At 28.8% G+C, this 19,050-nt stretch overlaps 1 protein-coding gene and 1 long non-coding RNA gene across 3 annotated transcripts in view; one reads left to right on the forward strand and one right to left on the reverse strand.

Moving 5' to 3' along the window:
- The window catches only part of LOC136796999 (uncharacterized), a 531,363-nt gene that overhangs the window by 214,069 nt on the left and 298,244 nt on the right, over positions 1-19,050 (forward strand). The gene's annotated exons all lie outside the window — the stretch shown is intronic.
- Positions 1-19,050, reverse strand: part of Dh31 (diuretic hormone class 2) — a 322,542-nt gene that overhangs the window by 57,185 nt on the left and 246,307 nt on the right. The window lies entirely within an intron of this gene.

Genomic DNA, 19,050 nt, shown 5'->3' on the forward strand with positions numbered 1-19,050 from the left:
TCTACGAGGGCTCATATTTTAGCAAATGTACTCTACTTTAAATGATTTTCAATTAGGTTTTCTAGTGTTGTTGACACCCACCATTTTGTAATCCCCTAACTAAACTTGACAGACTCAAGCATTTTTGACTAGTAATTATACGTTTAATCAAAAATTGGGGTGAAATAACGGACTCTTTTTTTAACGGGGTTCTTGTACTAACATCATTCTCATTCATGGCTATAGTAGAGAAAAAATGTTAATAGTTCGAAAATTTGTGTAAACATCATGATTTATACGTATTATTTGTTATTATTTAAACGTATTATTTTTTGGTTTTGTTCTATTCAATCAAGGCTTAATAATTGAGTTATTGTAATATAAAAACTTCAACTTTATACACATTACTTTCGCTTATCTATTACGGCTAATATATTGGGGGAGGTGGATGTAAAGCTATCTACAAAAATTTTGAATTTTCGACGAAAATATGAGTTTGTGAGCCCCCTAAATTGAAACAAGCGAACCTCACAAAATACTCTCTATGAATGTGGACAGCCTTGCTCAAAAACGAAACTGGAATTACGTATTTCCGGCCAGCATATGCCTGGGACGTGACAATACTTTATGTAATTGATTTTTTACATTTTTTAGCTATTCTCGAAAACAACTCTAACGATTTTGATTAAACTCGGTACATCAATGTGCAATTAAATTGTATTAATTATCAGCTAGGTCTTATAATCAAAATATGTTGAGAGGACTTGAGTGACGAATTTTTAAAATAGCTTCCTTTAAAGTGACTCAATTTTTTTGTCAGATATAATTAATTTAGATGTTTTCGTTTAGTTTCGTGCTTTATTTAACTAAATTGTTTTAAAATGTACAAAAATTTGAAATATCGACATTGTTTTTAAATTTTCACTTTTCCACTCACGTGTTCTCTCTCTCTCACTCTATTAAAAGTTTTACAATTTCTAAAATGCCTCAAAACTAAAAGTTTAAACCATTTTAAGTGAAAATAAGTACAAAACTTTCCTGCTTTCAGAGCAGTATCGACATAATATAATTTTTTTTTTTTTCATAACCCCTATTTATGAATTTCATTTATGGTTTTTAGCATGAATATATATTCTGGCCCTGCACTGTTTCCTTCTTCTGTAGTGGCCTACATTTTAAGGAGTTTTTGACTTGTATTTTCGTTGTAGTGGGCAAAAACTATAAATATCACACTGCCCAAGTTATATTTTCTATAAATCATCTCATCCTATTGCGAATAGGAATTGTAGGTTAAATAATCAAGGTATACAAAAAAAATTATTGTTTAAATTATAATTTATTAACGATATTGGATCTGAAAGCTCGTGTAATTCCTCAAAGATATAAATATAATAATTACAGAAAGAAAAAAAATCTTGTAAGGAAACCACAAAGAACTGCTAATGCGGTTACAAAGAGAAAATGCCAGCCACGTGTCATACTCGGTCAGAATTTCAATACTGGATGGAGACCTGTTCCTTTGTGCAAGTTATATATTTATGGCCACGTGGAGGGTATTCCTTAAATATATCTAAACCTCCTTCTGGAAACCGTACAAAAGCCTGCAAATGCTTTCCTGATTAACGCAATTTTCCTCTGATCTCAAGGTTCGTTACGAAAATAGAAACAGCAACAAAAGCGAAGCCCAAGGATAAGATCTAAAAATAACATTCGCAGATGGAAAAACTATTTGTTACGTTGGGTTTTGATAACTTTTCACGTCAATATCGCGAAGAGAATTGATTTCATCAGCTGATTGGACCCTATCATCAAGGCCCTCGATAAAAACATTTAACTGACGTAACTAATCGTTTCTTATGACCAGTATTATACATATACATATATCTAGATCTTAATTTTTATCCTGTACATTTCAGTTTATATAACAAGTTAGGAAAAATTTAAAAAAAAAGTATTGTTTTTGCCCTGTGACTATGAGAACCATTAAGTCTCGAAACGCCAGCACTATACGGATGCTTCACAGTGGTGCTAAGTACATTTCCACTGACTTTAGAAAAGATACAATTTCAATTCAAGGTTCTCTCTTTTAGGGAAATTAATTTCAATTATTTTTTTTAACTTTTAGGTAGAAAAGATTAAAGTATAAAATCTAAATCTGTTTAGATGTTAAAAAAAATTAATTGAAAAGAATCGTATCCTTCCTAAAGTTAGTTGAAATGTACTTCGGACCACTGTGAAGAAAGCCATATATACTTGTTTTATTATAGACTGAACCTTAAGATCCTGAAAGTCGAAACAGTAGGTATCGATTTTCGAACTCTCTTCTTTTTTGAGCTAACGGTAAACTTAGTAGAGGTATCAGAATAAAACATTTCTTCTTCATATTTTCTCTTTCTACTCTTTTTAGTTCATTTTTAAAAAAAAATTATCTTAGCTTTAATATTCATATCAATAAACTAAGATTATTTGTACAAGAACGCCTGGCTAATGGGAAAATTCCAGGATTTAACTGAATAGAAATAAATTTCAATTTGTTTCCAGTTACTTGTCTAAGCTCAGTAATTTGAATGAACCTGCCAATTTAGTTCATAACTTTTAATTTGCTCAGCTTTCTTTTCATTGAGAGAAAAATATTTATACAAATATATATCATCATTCGAGACAGCAAGCTGTGAATTTATTCAGGTTTCGGAACCATCAAAATAATTAAATGATGTTTCTTATTTGTAATGAATCTCCCTGAAGTTAGTAAGCAATTCAACTGCCTCATTGACTCATTTTTGTTTTTATTTCCAAGTATTTTTTCTTTAGAAATCAATTATTATTTTAATAGTTCAGTATTTTTTAGAATGTTTCGATTTACTTTTGATTCATCAAGAAATTTTCCGTTGGTTTGTAATTTTTTTTTTTTATATATATTTTACCATTTTCTATTGTATTTAATTTCTATCAAAATAAATGTTTATATATTGTATTGTTAGTTAGTTATATTTCGAATATTATTTTTATATTATCTTATGTATTTCGAATTCTCACCAAGTTGCTCTTCTCTACAGGAAGATTTGTGATTAAGTATTTTTTTTTTTTTTATTCTACGTCGATCTATTTTATTAATAAAGACTTTTTTCAGACAAGATATCACAGCTAAAACGAAGCTATTTGATTTAATAAAACACATACGATGATAATGTCCATTATCACAACAATAATTATAGTTAAATATTTCTTATCTTGAATTTATTTTTTATAAAAACCAAATCATTTATATAAACATTGTTTTTGTTTTTTTTTAAATGGATCCGCCGTATTTTAATCAATTCTAAACTTAAAAATAAAAAGGAAAAAATATGTTATTGCTGAAAACACCTAAAAAAACTTTCTGTTGAATATTTTTAAAAATAAGTATCTCCTAACATATGGGGAATGAAATGAAAGCAATAGGCTGTCTTGGTCTCTCATAATGCCTGTAAAAAAGGTACTCAAAAAACTGTATCTTCTACTTTTCCCTCTCACCTCCCGACATTCATTAAAAAATAAATTTTCCTCTACCTTTTATTATTTTTATAAAGGTCTTCATTGTTTAGCTAAAGGACAAACAGGTTTTATCTTATCTTTAAAGCTTTCCCTTGTTATGATAAAACGATAAAAGCCAAGTTTGAACGATTTCTAATTACCACGTTCTTAAGCGACTGAAGGTTTTGACATTGGACACGAATCAATTTTTTTCAGGATCAAGTCCATGAACCACTACTTACGCATTTTATATTGCCAATAATGAAATTTTTACTGCAATTTCAGAATAAAATTATCTCACGATACAGTATATATATATATATGATAACTTTTTCAAGGATATTAATACTACAATTAAAATTTGAAGGAAAAATTATTTCACTAATGTCAATTAATAATTTAAAAGTTCAACGTTTCAGCTAATATGCCTTCCTCAGGAACAAAAATCTCTTTTGTATATTCCAGAACAAACTCTAAACAAGGAAGAGGAGGTCTTGAAGTTCATATACACTTCGTAGCCTTAAATTTAATTCACAAGTACAATTATATTGATACGACATTTAACTACTTTATTTTTGCCATCATGCCCTTCAGTGAAAGAAACAGTACTTTAGAAAAAAAAGAGTTTCTTATCTAATTATTAAACAGAATACAAATTAGGATTAATAAATTGAAACATTACTTACAATTGTTTAAGTGTGTTTTTTTTAATGGTTTTTCCATATCATATCTGTCCTCTAACTGGTAGTCAGTCTGTTTCGCATTTCATCTATTTATTGTTTGTGCATTTAATAGTGTCTTATATGTTCATGAGATTGAAGTAAAACTAATTAAATTTATACATACATATATAAATTTCTGTAATGACCCAGTCATCTGAAAACTGCGTAGATGCTGAAAATTATTTTTTCGAGTTTTTTTTTTAAAAAGAATAGATTTTAAAATTAAAGTATAAGAACTATAATGAGATTTAGTTTAAACATATGATGACCTCTTGCATAAATAAGATGAGCCTACTTACATGCTAGAGGTTAAACAAAAACAGAAAGATAAACAGTATTTCTCTTAGATTTCATCATATTCGATAAGAAAAAGGGTACAGAAAATTGGCACACCTTATCTATAAATTTATAATAGTTCCTTCCTGTTGATAAAAATGTGAAAATGTATTGTCACTATCTGATATTATAGATGTGTGTTATTTTTACAACAGGAGATTAAAGGAATTTGGAATATCTCATTCCCTCCAGATTTAAGTGAAGATGAGAAAAAAATTAAGAACCCATCTTTACCCAACTATTGCTTACTACTAGATGAAATTTCTGCGTGTAAACGTAATAAAATTAAAGCGACATTAAAAATTAATTAAATGACGTTGCGTATTAAGCGACATTGAAAATTAAATCTCTACCGCTATTACCCATGAAGAAGATCAGGGGTACAGTACTTTGTAAGGAATTACTGTTACTAGACCAACGTTTGTGCAAGGAGATGATGTGGTCAGAATCACCCTCGACCGCCAGATTTTTAACCAATTAAGGGTACCCTACTTACAGTAAATAGCACAGTTCCTTACTACTGAGCTACCCACTCCCACTTAAGCGCAACATTAGATATAGTAATATATTTTGATTCATATTTACATGAGACGTGCTGGTATTTGACTTTCTATGAAGGCAATCGCACTAATTTTTAATTTATCTTGAAATTCTTAATAACGCTCTCTTATGTACTGAAATCGAAGAACGGTATGTTCAGAATTAATTAGAATGACTTGGATTGGATTGCCAATAGCGATTGAACAGGATTCAATCACAACGTGGTATCCCGCAAAACGAGACAAAGGATAAAGCGAGCCATTTAACTACAGTGTCTGTCACCAATAATAAGAGAGATTAAACGGAATGACTTAATACCAGAAATTCATTTGTCAAACTCAAAGAGACAATTAATAAGAGTGACAAAATCACAATACACAATTCGAAACGGGATGGGGTCAAAACTACAGTACAAAATCATTGTCAGTGGAACGTTCATCCATCCTCAAACATTAGTTAATAACAGTGAAGAATCATCAATGGTAAATACCAATTGCATCATTTGATTTTTATTACTTATTACTTTGTTTATTGAAATGTTTTACTGTATTCATTACTCTATAGTCCAATTTTTTTCTTGTATTTTAGGAGAAATACTCCATTGCACATTAATTCGATATAAATCTCTTCAATTCTGTTTGGTTTTCTGTATTGCTCATAACAGTTACGAAGCAATTATTTTTATCTACCCTTTGGGCTCACAGATGTCAAAGATTTATCGCTGCTAAAATTAGCCTGGATGATAAATATCATCGGATTGACAACATTTAATACTGTCTTTTAGGTCGCCATTTATTGCTATATTATATTTTGAGTGTTGGCAGACATATGTGCATCTTATGGATCTAGAGATATATTTTTTCAAAAATCCAACATTTTAGGCGAACAACTAGAAATTAACATTTTGTGAGTTTATTTTGTCAAATATCATAAAAACTACTACTCCTACAAAGATAAACATTATTAACCAGTTTATAGTAAATTTAACTAGCTTTAATTTGTGCGCTGGCGGATTTCTGTACGTCAAATGGTTTCTGAAATAAAGTTTTTCATAAATCAAACTTATTGTCCAAACAACTATAAATCAATTCATTTTAGCAAATATCATGAAAACTACTATTCTTACGAAGGTAAAGGTCACAAACTTCTTTATAGTCAATTATACTAGCTTTAATTTGAGTGCTAAGAGACATCTGTACGTCACATAGTTCCTAAGATATAGATTTCTCCAAATAAATTAACTAACTACTAATCTTGCAGTAAATTTTTAAGGTATTAAGCTTTTTAAAAAGTTATATCTTGAGAACTATTGGACGTAAATAGCTCTTTTCGGGCTAATATTTCAGCAAATTTACTCTTAGTTAAATAATCTGATCTTAGGTTTTCTAGTGTTGTTGGTAGTTTTTAAGATATATTTTCTAGTGTTGTTGGTAGTTTTTAAGCTCCGAATGAAAAATTAGTGTTTTTTTAAGGTTTTGGAACAGCCGCCATTTTATATTCTCCCTACCTATACTTGGCAGACTCATCAATTTTGATAGTAATTATACATAGTTTTCATTAAAGTAATCAAAAATTGGGGTGAGATAACTGCCTTTTTTTTCTTTCCGGCTCTTGTACTATTGCTTTTCCTAGACTACACCCTTAAGGACCACCCCCTGGATTTTGCGGAGGATTCGGCATTCCGATCCGGAGCTCTACCTGGGTCTAATTAGTCTTTTACAGGCACACCTCAGTGATCCTAGATTTATCATCACTCTTCAGCGCTAGAGTACATATAACAAATGTTTACAGCCATTATCTGACAGAGGACTTCTGGATTAATAACGTCTCTGGAATTAAAGTGGATTCCGAGATGAATGAATTCCTCTACATTCACTAAGCTGGTGATCGCCAATATATTTTCCCCATCTTGATGATCTCCGACAACAGGGTTCACGTATAAATAACTCAGATTGAGACAGGAAACCTCCAATAAAACCTTCATTTGACTAAAAAAGGCTTAAGTTTTTGTTATTTTTTTATATATTATTTTTGTGTAGTATTACATTCTCTCACCAGTACATTCCTAAGGTAACATCTTTTTTATCTCATTTGAGAACTTTCCTCACCTGGACACCTCCTGTGTTTCTTATTTTAAATCATGAGCTGAAGCAAAAAAATCTAAAATCCTTTACAAAATACGGATTCTATAGCATCTGAATAAGAGCTACAACTTAAAATTTTAATCTCAAATTGCATTAAAAGTAAATGTTAAGATTCTTTTCATCATCACATCCATTTATACAAAAAAAAATAGTACAAATCGTCTACAATGAGATAAATGCTCATGAGAGACCTCTGAGTGGACAAAAAAGTAGGACAATCCTCCCGGGTTAAAAGCTAGTGGAGTATGAGTGAGAGCTCTATCCACAGATGCTCAGGGTTTCAGTGGAGAATCTGGTCATTGCCAGAATTTCAGTATAATTATTTACAATAAGTCTCTCGTCATTCTTTGGGTAAATTGTTTTTACCACTATTGCCATAGTTTTTAAATCTCCAATTTTCCAACTATTAGGGTTTTAAAATTATTGGAGAGGGGTACCTCTCCACCTGCTTTCTCCTTAGTAATGGTTCTGGATGTCATCCCTCTCCCCAACCATTAATTTAAAAAATCCAAAAAGTAGAGAAATTTGAAAACCTACATTAAACTACAAAAATTAAGGTGAAATGCTTTACTAGAAAGGGGGCAAAAAATTAACCACAAATATTCCTCTTTTTTTTGGCTGGTGTAATTTATTAAGCAATACAAATTACATGTTAATAGAAGAAATATTTCAGGTTATTAAAAATTTTATATTAAAACAATAAACAATTTTACAGAAACTCTCAAAAAAGGCACCCCATCGGTATTGGAGGATGCAGAACGACCCTACTGCCCAAAATGTCTGATCGTAAAGTAAAGGAACATAAAGATTTTGGGAGAGTTCCAATATTTTCATTATACCGAATCTAACAACTTCACCACAATCTTAATAGTTAAACACCATTATTATTTGTAAAAAAAAAAAAAAAACGATGTTCACTACTTGGAAACCCAAAGACATAGGTTCAATCCCAAAAAATAAGAAGCAGCTAATACATCATTGTACTAACCAGAATGGGTGTTTGTCAAGATTCATTTTGTAGGACTATCATGAAATTATCAATAAATGATCCAGGTGGGGATCAAACCCATATCACTCCACAGAGGGGATCTTTCTATAGCAAAGCCCATTATTTTATGTCATCATGAATTTACAAGCTAATCAAAAGTGACTGGTATGTAAAAATTATAAAGTCAATCGTTGTAACTTAATTAAAGTGTGCAACATGTAAAACATCATCACTAAAATTTTAGCATGCAGTTAGCATTGTCGTGTTGTAAAATCACATTTTATAAGCATTAGGAAAGGGAACCTAAGGAGAGTAAGAAAAACAAAAAAAATTAAAAAAAAGTTTTAGGTCCTATTAATTTTATGATTAATTTTCCCTAAGACTTCACTTGAAATATTTTAAATCCCAATTGTTAAATTTCATAAATATGTGTTCCTGATGATATAAACAAGTCATCATATGTTAAGCTCTTTCAATACTATCATCTGTACATCAATTTTCTTGATTTATTCTGCTCTAAAATTAACAAGCAATTACTGTTTACATTCAAGTGCTTGTAGCTTCCAGAAAAAGTAAAACGTCTGATATTGAAGAGAACTTGAAAATCTCATCAGCTAAAAGTTACACATGTTAACCCAATTGGTTCATCTTAAACTTGATAACCATAATAATTCAAACACATTTTTTCTTCAAATTATTTATCACCCAATCAAAAATATAGTAATAAAGATAACAATATTTAGACATTTGGACATTTGGAAGAATGTAACATAATTAAATATTAAAATTAAAAGTATATAAATTAAACTTAATTTTACAAGGTTATTATTCTCAACTGAATAGATAAAAGTTCAATAAATTTACTTTTTGATAATGGAACACATATATTTTGAATTTGACTAAGGGAAGTATCCATAAAAAAAGTCAGATTAATACTTTTTCATTTCAACCAATGATCAATGTTTATTACTACATGGTTTAGAAATAGACCGCTCTTGTTTGCTTAGCTAGAAACTGGTTAAACACTAATTTTAACAGGAAACGGTACATCAAATATTTGCATATTCAGTTTTAAACTTGTACATTTCAGTACAGAAGAACTCATGATTAATGAAAAATACTAAAGTACAACATTTGACATAAGGCTTATACCAAATGATTATATAAATTAAATAATAAAGTTACACAAAGTAAACACATAAATATGAAGAGTGGATGTGAATTTTAGTTTTAATTTTTACATGTACAATAAAAATAATACTAATTTATTTTACCTTAATTTTGCTAAGACATTTTATTTTAGGTTTTGTAATGAATCCATGTCATAATTTGTTTATACTCAATGTATTTGAAATAATTATTATTATGCTATTAAAAAATTAAATAATTATTTTATTAAAAAAAAATATTAAACAAATACTTTAAGACTTTTTAAAATTAATTAATCAAAAAGATAATTGGATTATTTTTCTAATTTTGAGACCTCAATAGATACCTTTCACAATAATCAACCAAATTCTACCCCTCAAACTTTTCACATTTAAATTCCTTTTTTTAGTTTTTTTAAAATTATGACTTACTTCCTTTATGACTAAAAGTATATATTTGAAAATATGAATAAATTATTTATTAATCGTTCTTGATAACATATATTTTTAAGGTATTTCTTTTATTTTTAATAAGAAAATATCAGTTTTATTTGTTATGTTATTTTATATAATTCTGGGTTAACTATCTGAACCACTATACCATTATCTTTAAAATTATTCAAAAGGAGATATATTTCCAAAATAAATACAATTTATTCTTGATTTAATTATATTCTTCATTTATTTATATGCTGTATATCAAGATAAACTATTGCAAAGTGCAAATCTATTTAGTATCATCTCAGTTGCGACAAGAGATAGATGGATGAACACTCAGTCCTAGATAAAATTTATTTTTGTATAATGATGATTGTATTTTGAAATTATGACAAATTAGAAAAGGTATAAAAAATATCTGGTTTCTTTTATTACATGACTTTTCTAACTGATTTTGCTGCTAAGATCAAAACAATAATTTCTTTCTTTATCCTCACTAATATTGCACTGATAAAGATTTTATTTTAAGTTTTTATTATTTCACAACTTAGTTATTCTTCAAACAAGCATCCAAAATGTTCTGGAGAGACTTATAGTTTTTGAATTATTCAAAAAATACTTAAACCAAAACTAAACAGGTTTCCATTCAGTTTATGGGGAAACTGCGCAAATTACTTTTAAAACATTGACACTAACAGCATAATTAATGAAAATGGTAATTCAATAAAAAAAAAAAAAAAAAACTGTTAAACAAAAATCAGTGAAATTTCTGATATTTTCAATATATAGTATGTATGTGATACCTATGGTTTGGTTAGATAAGAGAAAAATGGTCATCTGGCCGTAGGGTTTATATATTATAATGTTACATGTTTCAAATTTTTTAAGGGACATATATTTCAGTAATCTTATTTTGAAAAAAGGGGAGAAGAGTTTAATGTCAATTAACAGAAATAAAATAAATAACTGTTCTTTATAATGAATTAAAGTGTCATTTTTTCCCAGCTAAATTTTACCATACTTTTGTTGTGCTGTACAATGTTAACTTTACTTGAATAATTTCATTCTATTGGTGAATTTTCATAAGCTTATTGGATTAATTAATTCACAAAGCTAAAGTGACAGTCAATGTAGCAGATAGTCATACATAGTACAACCTCATCCTGCATGTGCCAATTCTTCAATGGAAAAAGAATTTACAATTAGGAAATTCCACTACTTTAAATGTTTATTTAGTCTACGTAAAGATAGGAAAAGTGCAATTCTTATGAAAGTTCATTTAAGTTTATAACAATAAAAATGAGTTTATTGTCTCCTATTTATGGTAATAGTAACTCATAGTCCTAATTTAGTTAATATTATTTTAGAATTTGTATTTTAGAGGTTAATTATATGTGTTAATTGAAATTATGATATTAGGGTTCATCTATTAGATTTGTATTTATAGCCACAACCCTCTATCACAATTTCTTATTTTTTTTTTTTAAGATCAAAAATATCTTGACATTACATTATCTTGCTAAAACATTCAGTACAGAGCAGCCCGCTGTATGTTAACCCATGTATGTTTATGTTAATGTGGTGTTGTTAATCTATGAACATGTTAATAACCCATTGTATTTAATGCATCTATGAGACAGCCCAATGTATAGTATGTCACTCAAATTGAATATGTTAATAACACATTGTATTTAATGTGTGAGGTTGGTGAAATTGTTATTTGGGAACCATTTATATAATTAAAGAAAAAAAATAAGAAACTAGTTCACAACTATCACTTTGATATGTTGGTGTGCTCAAGCACAATGAGAAAATGGTTGAATGATGTTAATTTTAACATGAAACCATAAAATGATTCTATCTATGTGAATTTATGTCTGATTTAAACTAGAAAGGATCCTTTGGGAACTAGTTTATCCACTTTGAATGAGCAGAAGTTGACAGCTGTGATCCAATTAAAGCAGTACTAATAGTGCTTTGATCCATTACAATAGAGTATTGCATATAAGTGAGAACATCCACCATACAGTGTGACATTAGTTTACTGTTATAAAAAATAATACCAATTTACCAAATAATAGTTAATTCATAATTTAAAATTTTCACAACATTTCTAACAAAGCTCTACAAAATTTGTCATGAACCTCCTGTTTATACATCACTAATTATAGTCATTATACATTAAAACACTATATCGTCAACCTATTGGACTTGAAAATATAATTATTGATTTATGAAAATTATGATTTTTTAAATTGTTGAGGTGAACAAAACTTCCAATTGGAATGTCAAATATTCTATATTTTGTGCGTTTACAATGTTGTAGGATATTTCCCAGAACTATACCCATATTCACCTTAACAATTAAAAAAAAATAATATAACCACCTTCCTAAAAAGAAAATCCAGCAAATTATGATGTATCACTAGAACTGGGTAATTACTTTGGTCAACAAGTATCAAGTCTAAGGTATAAAATTAATCATTGAAGGAAAAATAACAGCTACGCATAAAGTACATAAAAGATGAAATTTTAATATTGCTGGGTAAGTAGTAGGACCAGTTTTAAATTTTATTTTGACAGACATTTGTCCTTCTCACTTTGCCTAAAGCAGATTCAAACCTGTAGCATAATCCATCCTTTTTTGTCTAGTTACAAGAGTAGAGCATGTGAGTGTTAAATCCCCAATAAATCTCAATATTCCTTTTTTTTTTTTTAAATTGTGTTTTTCTATGTTTGATCACTGTTAATTTTCAGTGTAGAGTACTCAAATATATTTTGACGATTTATAATTTACCTATAATACACATTATAATATTTTTTTTTACAATTCTGTACATAATTGTGAAATAATTGAAATTTAATTTTAAAATAATTCATAAATATATCACACCTTTAACACAAAATGGTGTCATCTCAAATAGGTATTCAATTTTTTCATTAAATTTTTATTTTGTCTTTACAAACTTGTACCAACAAAAATTATTATGAGCACTACTTTGTATGTCCATCTATGTATGAATATACAAAAATGGTGTAATTCCACAACAAAATAAATGGCGTATATATACTAATTTTATGTATATGTGTATATATAGAGGAGGGGGTGGCTCAGTGGTAAGGTACTGTGCCATTATCTCAAGGACCCAGGTCCAAATCTGATTGTGATAGATAATTTATTCTGTTACTGTAGCCGTGAGTCAACCCTGTGGGTTCATGAGCACTCAAAAGTCTACATGGCCTTACAAAGTGGGTACCCTTAATTAGGGAAAAAACTTGCGGTCAAGTGTGATTCTGACGAAATAACTTCAATGCATAACTGTTAGTCCAGTAACAGTACTTCCATACTAAGTACTGCACCCTTGATCATTCATGGGTCACAGAGGTACAGATTTATTTATGTACATATAAATAAATCTATGTCAACATAAATTAAATCTTTTACTGATTTCATAGATTTTTAGTTACCGTTTAATATCTCTCAAGCTTAATTTTACATGAGACTACATTTCTACACGATAACTAGATGTCCTATGAGGAAAAATCATACTGAACTGTATTAATTTTTCTGTATTCTTATGGTTAATACAGCAACTATTATTTCATAAATGATCTCATTTAAATGAAATGGTCAGAATGTATTTTTTTTTGTTCAAAAAATTAATACTACTATAAATTTCAGAGACACTATACAGTCTTTAGTGAAAAAGTATGTTTACATGATCAACATGTTATACGTAATGCTAGTAACTAAAACCTTAATTATTTGAATTTTAAAGAATTTAACTGAACAATTGAAATGGTCATTTATGACTCTTCTTCTTAGCCTAAGAACTTGCCAACTTGTCCTGTATCAATACTATGTTATAACTTTTACTTTTAGACTTGGTAATTATATGGAACCCTCATCCTATACATAGAGCCCTGAGGTAATTTTTTATGGGCCACAATAATATGAAATATTAAATAAAATAAAAACAAGACAATGGGTTAGGAATAAAATAAAAACTTAAGAATATCAGGGCAATATTGTATGAAGAATTTCATAATTTGTTTTAATCATTTTGTCCTAATTCATTGATTTAAAATATAATTTTAATAAGTGAATCTTACCATTTGAATTTAATGGCCCATGTTTTAATTAAGTCTTAGAACAATGAAATAACAAAAGTTTATCGATCTTTTTTAAAATACAAATTAGGTTCTTAGTTTTCCGACTTGCATGGCCTGAGTAGTAGCTGTCAGTGAATGATACCTCGCTTACAGTTCAACTATTTTTCAATACTTGTGTTGTAGTTAGTGGAATGTCTAGATCAGAATTTTGTTTTTCCCTTTGAAGTTTGGCTTAGGGGTTCTTTGGCTCATTGTAAATAATATCTATTTGCATAATCATGATTTTAAATAAGTGGATGAGTATATTTTATTTTGTATAAAATTTAGTGTAAAAATGTTAAATAGCACTATTAATTGAGTAAATAGTTTAATTTCAAATAATTCCTCTCATAGTTATAACTAAAATACTATTTTAAACGGGGATATTTGGATTAAGAAAATATTATAGAGCAAAATTTCTGATTATTAGTGGTTTATGACTATTCATTATATTGGAGGTGGTCTTATAAAGACTGCTTTCCCCTTCAAAAAATGTATATATTGTCCTCATATCATAATGTTTTTCTATCTTGATTTTGATAAGTATTGGCTTTCATCTTTTTTGTCAACTTCAGAACAACTTTTAATTTACTAATAAAAAAGTAACACTTTTTTCCCCAATTTTTGTTTATCATGCCTGTTTATAATTTTTAATATTCTATAGTTACAGGTTTTATTCTATGCTGAGAAAATTGTACAGCACGTCTTTTGTATCTTGTCATATTCCCGTTTTGCAAGTCCAGATTCTCAACCATTTTTTAATATTAATTTTTGTCATTAACATCTCTAATGTCTTATTCCATAATGTTTCGAAACCATTATGTTATTTTTGGAGTCTATGGTGGATTTACAATGTTACTCTGACATGATTATTCTAACTAATTGTCAATATCAGTGTCATGGTTTACAACAAATGCTTAGATCTAGATTCCTGACTCCAAGTTTCAAAAAATTTAGTTTAAGGATCCTTTTGGCTCAGTGTTAGTAATATGTTGAGAATGTTTATGATTATAAATGAACGAATGACTGTATTTCATTTTGTGTAAAGTGTAAGATTGGAAATACTCAGTACTACTATTAATTTACCAAAGAGTTTAAATCTAAAACCTTTCTCCCATTAGTTAAAATAATAATTTAATTAGTGACATTATGATTCAGAAAAGCTTATAGAGCAAGAGTGACTCAAAAGTTCTTGTTATTACTGGTTTACTACTGTTCAAAAATTAGTTTCAAAATAATACCAGGTTTGTTTTTACCACTAAAATCTATGAAGGTTCTTGAGTTTAGAACTTGGTAAAGAAATGCAGTTTATACAACAACGATAGTACAAGGAGCTTAGTCACTAGATTTTACCCCAATTAACAAAGGCTCCCAGCTAGTGACTCCCAAACCTGAATTCGGGACTGAATGAGCACAGTGCCTTACTAATGCCAGATTTAGGAGGGTTTTAATAAGTACTTTTGAATTATTTTTTGTAGTTGTAATATATGATCAAAATTAATAAAATATTATTATTTTGATATCATTTAATTTACATATCTTTGTAAATATGGTGTGAATGAGTTCTCTTAGCTCTATTACTAATGCCTGAAACATATTACACAGTATAATATAACTAAACAAAAATATATTTTAAAAAAATAAATATTAGTGTGAATAGTTTTATAAATAGTATGTTTTGTGTTCAATGCATTCTTTTTTTATATTTATTAAAAAAATTCCTAACTACTCCGGTGTAACCGACTGATGAGCCAGGAATACATTTACATGCATTAGATCATATATAAAGCCTTCTTGATTATATTACTTATTTACCTCAACAGTGGCTTTGATTAAAAGATAGATTCTGTTGTTACTATAAGATTTTTTTCTGATTTCAATATTGTTTTGGCTCTTCTAAATGCTTTCTTTACATGCTCATAAAGGTTAATTAAACTTTTTGTAGTACACATCAGGCAACATTTTAAAAAAATCAGTTGTTATAAGAAGTCGGGAAATTATTCCTAATTTATTCTTTTGAATTAAGATACTATTAATCAGATGGTTAAGTTTGGATTATTGATTTTAATTTGCTTTCTATAACATTTAAAAAGAATAATAGAATTAATGTGGTTTAGCCATTTACAAATAATTCGCATAAATAAACAACCAAAAAATATATGATAAAAAAAAAAAAAAAGATAGAAAATGACCAACAACTTAGATAACCAAGAAAAAAGTGGTTGGACCACATATTAGACCTGGTATGGGACAGAGGGCTCACTCCGAATGAACTCAAGAAGTAGGCCATGGATAGAGAAGTGTTTAAGAAATGGACAATGGCTGTCCTGATACTGTAAGAAGATGAAAAATAATTCCTTTTCCTAAATATAAAGATGCCATCGATCCGTTTATTGTTGATTCAGTCTACAGTAATTTGCTTTTTTATTAAATAATAGTTTGTTGAGTGCTTAATATACAGTTTTACTGAGCTCTAGTCTGTAGGTATATTCAGATTATCATTGGTCCAAATAAAGAAACTAGTTCCCAAGTTTCACCTTTTTTTTAAAATAATTCATTTATGTAGATGAATCTAAAAGTTTTAAATGGTATTCATAAATTTGTTTTCATAATCAGCTAATTTACTCTAATTTATCACAAGTGGTATGGCCAAGAATAATGGAAATATAGGAAGTGGTGCAATACTATTACCTTTCTTTTTTATATAAATGTATATTTTGTCCTTTTATTGTAATATGTTTTTATCTTCAATTTGATACATGATGGTATTTTGAGAAGGGGAAGCAAGTTTGGCAAGTAAGCCTATTTATTCCTTTCTGCTGACACTGCAACAATGACATAAGCGCAGACCTGTTATTACTATAACACAAATTCCCTAGTTTTCCTTTAAAGAAGTCCCAGAGACTGGACAAATAAACCTCATGGACTTTGATTCTGTTTAAAATTTATCTCAGGGTCAATTTGTTTAACTCTATTATTACCATAATAATGATTTCTGGGGCTTGTTCATGTCTCATAGTTTTTCAAACCATGAACCTTCAAATTTATTTTAGGCTGCAATGCCCTTTTAATCCTCCATTCATCTATGGTTCTTCCCTTTTCCCACTCAACTACTAGTTAGCTCTAGAAGAATTTCATTCTCAAATTAATTGTATGCCTATCATAAGCCAGTATTTTCTCTTTATTCCTTGACTTTTCCTTTCTAAATTCAGTGTGTAGGAGTTATCCTAAAGGAAACCAACCTATTCTAACCAGAATGGGTTGGTCAAGTTTTCATTATTTTCAAGAATCAAACCGGTGCCGCTGCACTTGGGAGGTTGCTAAGGAGTAATCCAGAACATGATGATGACATCCCTCTCTTCCCTCCCCACCTTTCTCTTATCCATCTTATAAATCACCTCCAGGATTTGTGATCCAATGGTTTACTTAATTTTTTATCTTTTTTCCATTCATTCTGATTTATGTGAGAAAAAAAATCAATCACAAAAAAAAAGAAATAAATTATAAAATTCAAGCATAAGCTACAATTAGCACAGGTAAAATATTTGATGTTTAAACTGCAGTAGAGGTAACCATGAGCACAAAATACAGGGAAAGTTACACACCATTAAAGTTAACTGTGACTAAAAATGGCTCAATAATGTTTACCATTTACCGATTAGAAAATAGCTAAGCAATGAACGTGACTTATCTTTGGCAGTATCTGATTAATTAATTAATTAATGCAGGCATAGACCGGAGGAAAGGTGTGTATAGCAGAAGTTGTGAAGGAAGGGATGAAATACGTTTTTCTAAAGAGTAAACTTTTTATTACTCACTCTATGTTTCTTGCATTAATAATGCCAATATTTACTTTTTTATTTCAGTTATTAATATCTGTTATTATTAAATTATGATTTGTTCCGTATTGAAGTTTTTATATCTATAGTTCAGGTGAAGGGTTTTTATGTTAACATTCCAACATTTTTCTTAGCGAAACCATTTAGGTTTGCAATTTTTGTTTCAAACAGATATTTACTGTTGTGGAATTTAGGGAGGGTTTTATAAATAAAGACAACAAGAGTGTGTTTTCACCAATAGACGCCACGACAGACAGACTGTTCTAGACCCAAGGGACACCAAGCTATCCCATGCCAGAGCAGTGTCGCCATCTACCGTTTTATTTTACTAATAAAACCTATTTTCTATAACATTTACACATGGTTTTACCATGAACTTGAAGAATCACAAAATCATTTTTTATGAAATATCGAGTTAACTATTAACTTACTTTGAGTATATATATTATATTTACTACTTATCATCCTATATTCACTGATTCATTTTCTAGCAAATTATTGTCCAGGTTCTATCAATTGGCAAAGTGATAACATTTGGTTGTTGTAATATCAAAGCTACTGTGTATAGCATCTGTGTCAATGCAAATATTTTGCTAATTTTCTCATTATTTAAAATATTTATCAAAGATATTGGAGAAATGTGACTTTTATGTATCAAAATATCTAAAATGTTTTTGTAAAATATGTTATTAATATTTCAATATTAGAACATAATAAAAAGAGTGTCAGCTTTTCATTAAGTTGCGTTTAAGTTACTAGCTCAAGCTTACTATAATGGAGTAATGATTTGTTAAACAGTAGTATTTAATTAGGGATACAAAAATATATGTTTTTCTTCCAAATACTTTGTATTTATCTAAAAAAATAATTTAATAGTAATTAACCGCCTTGCTGATTTGTTTTGATTTACTGAAGCAGTGTGTCCTTGGGTCTTGTATTGAAGAGTTCAGACACTCTTAATTTTTCTATCTCTTCTTTAAAAGATTGATACAATTTCAGTTTATTCATTGTTTGTCATTATTTTATTTCATTGGAGGTAGGTAGCCAAGTTAATAGATCATTATGATTCTATGCTGAAAGAAATGGCTCAAACTCTCTCTGATTTTAATAAAACTTTGCATTCCTGGAAATCTACAAGGATTATTAATTTTTGCTTAACTTCAAGGATTTTCTCTGCAGTAAAAATACTCATTACCTCAAAAGTAAAAGATTGGTTTAATTTAATGGGTAAAATAAGCAAAAATATTTTGA

The sequence above is a fragment of the Halyomorpha halys genome, unplaced genomic scaffold (assembly GCF_000696795.3).
Source record: "Halyomorpha halys isolate HHAL.00 unplaced genomic scaffold, Hhal_1.1 Scaffold155.1, whole genome shotgun sequence".
Taxonomy (NCBI): Eukaryota; Metazoa; Arthropoda; class Insecta; order Hemiptera; family Pentatomidae; genus Halyomorpha; species Halyomorpha halys.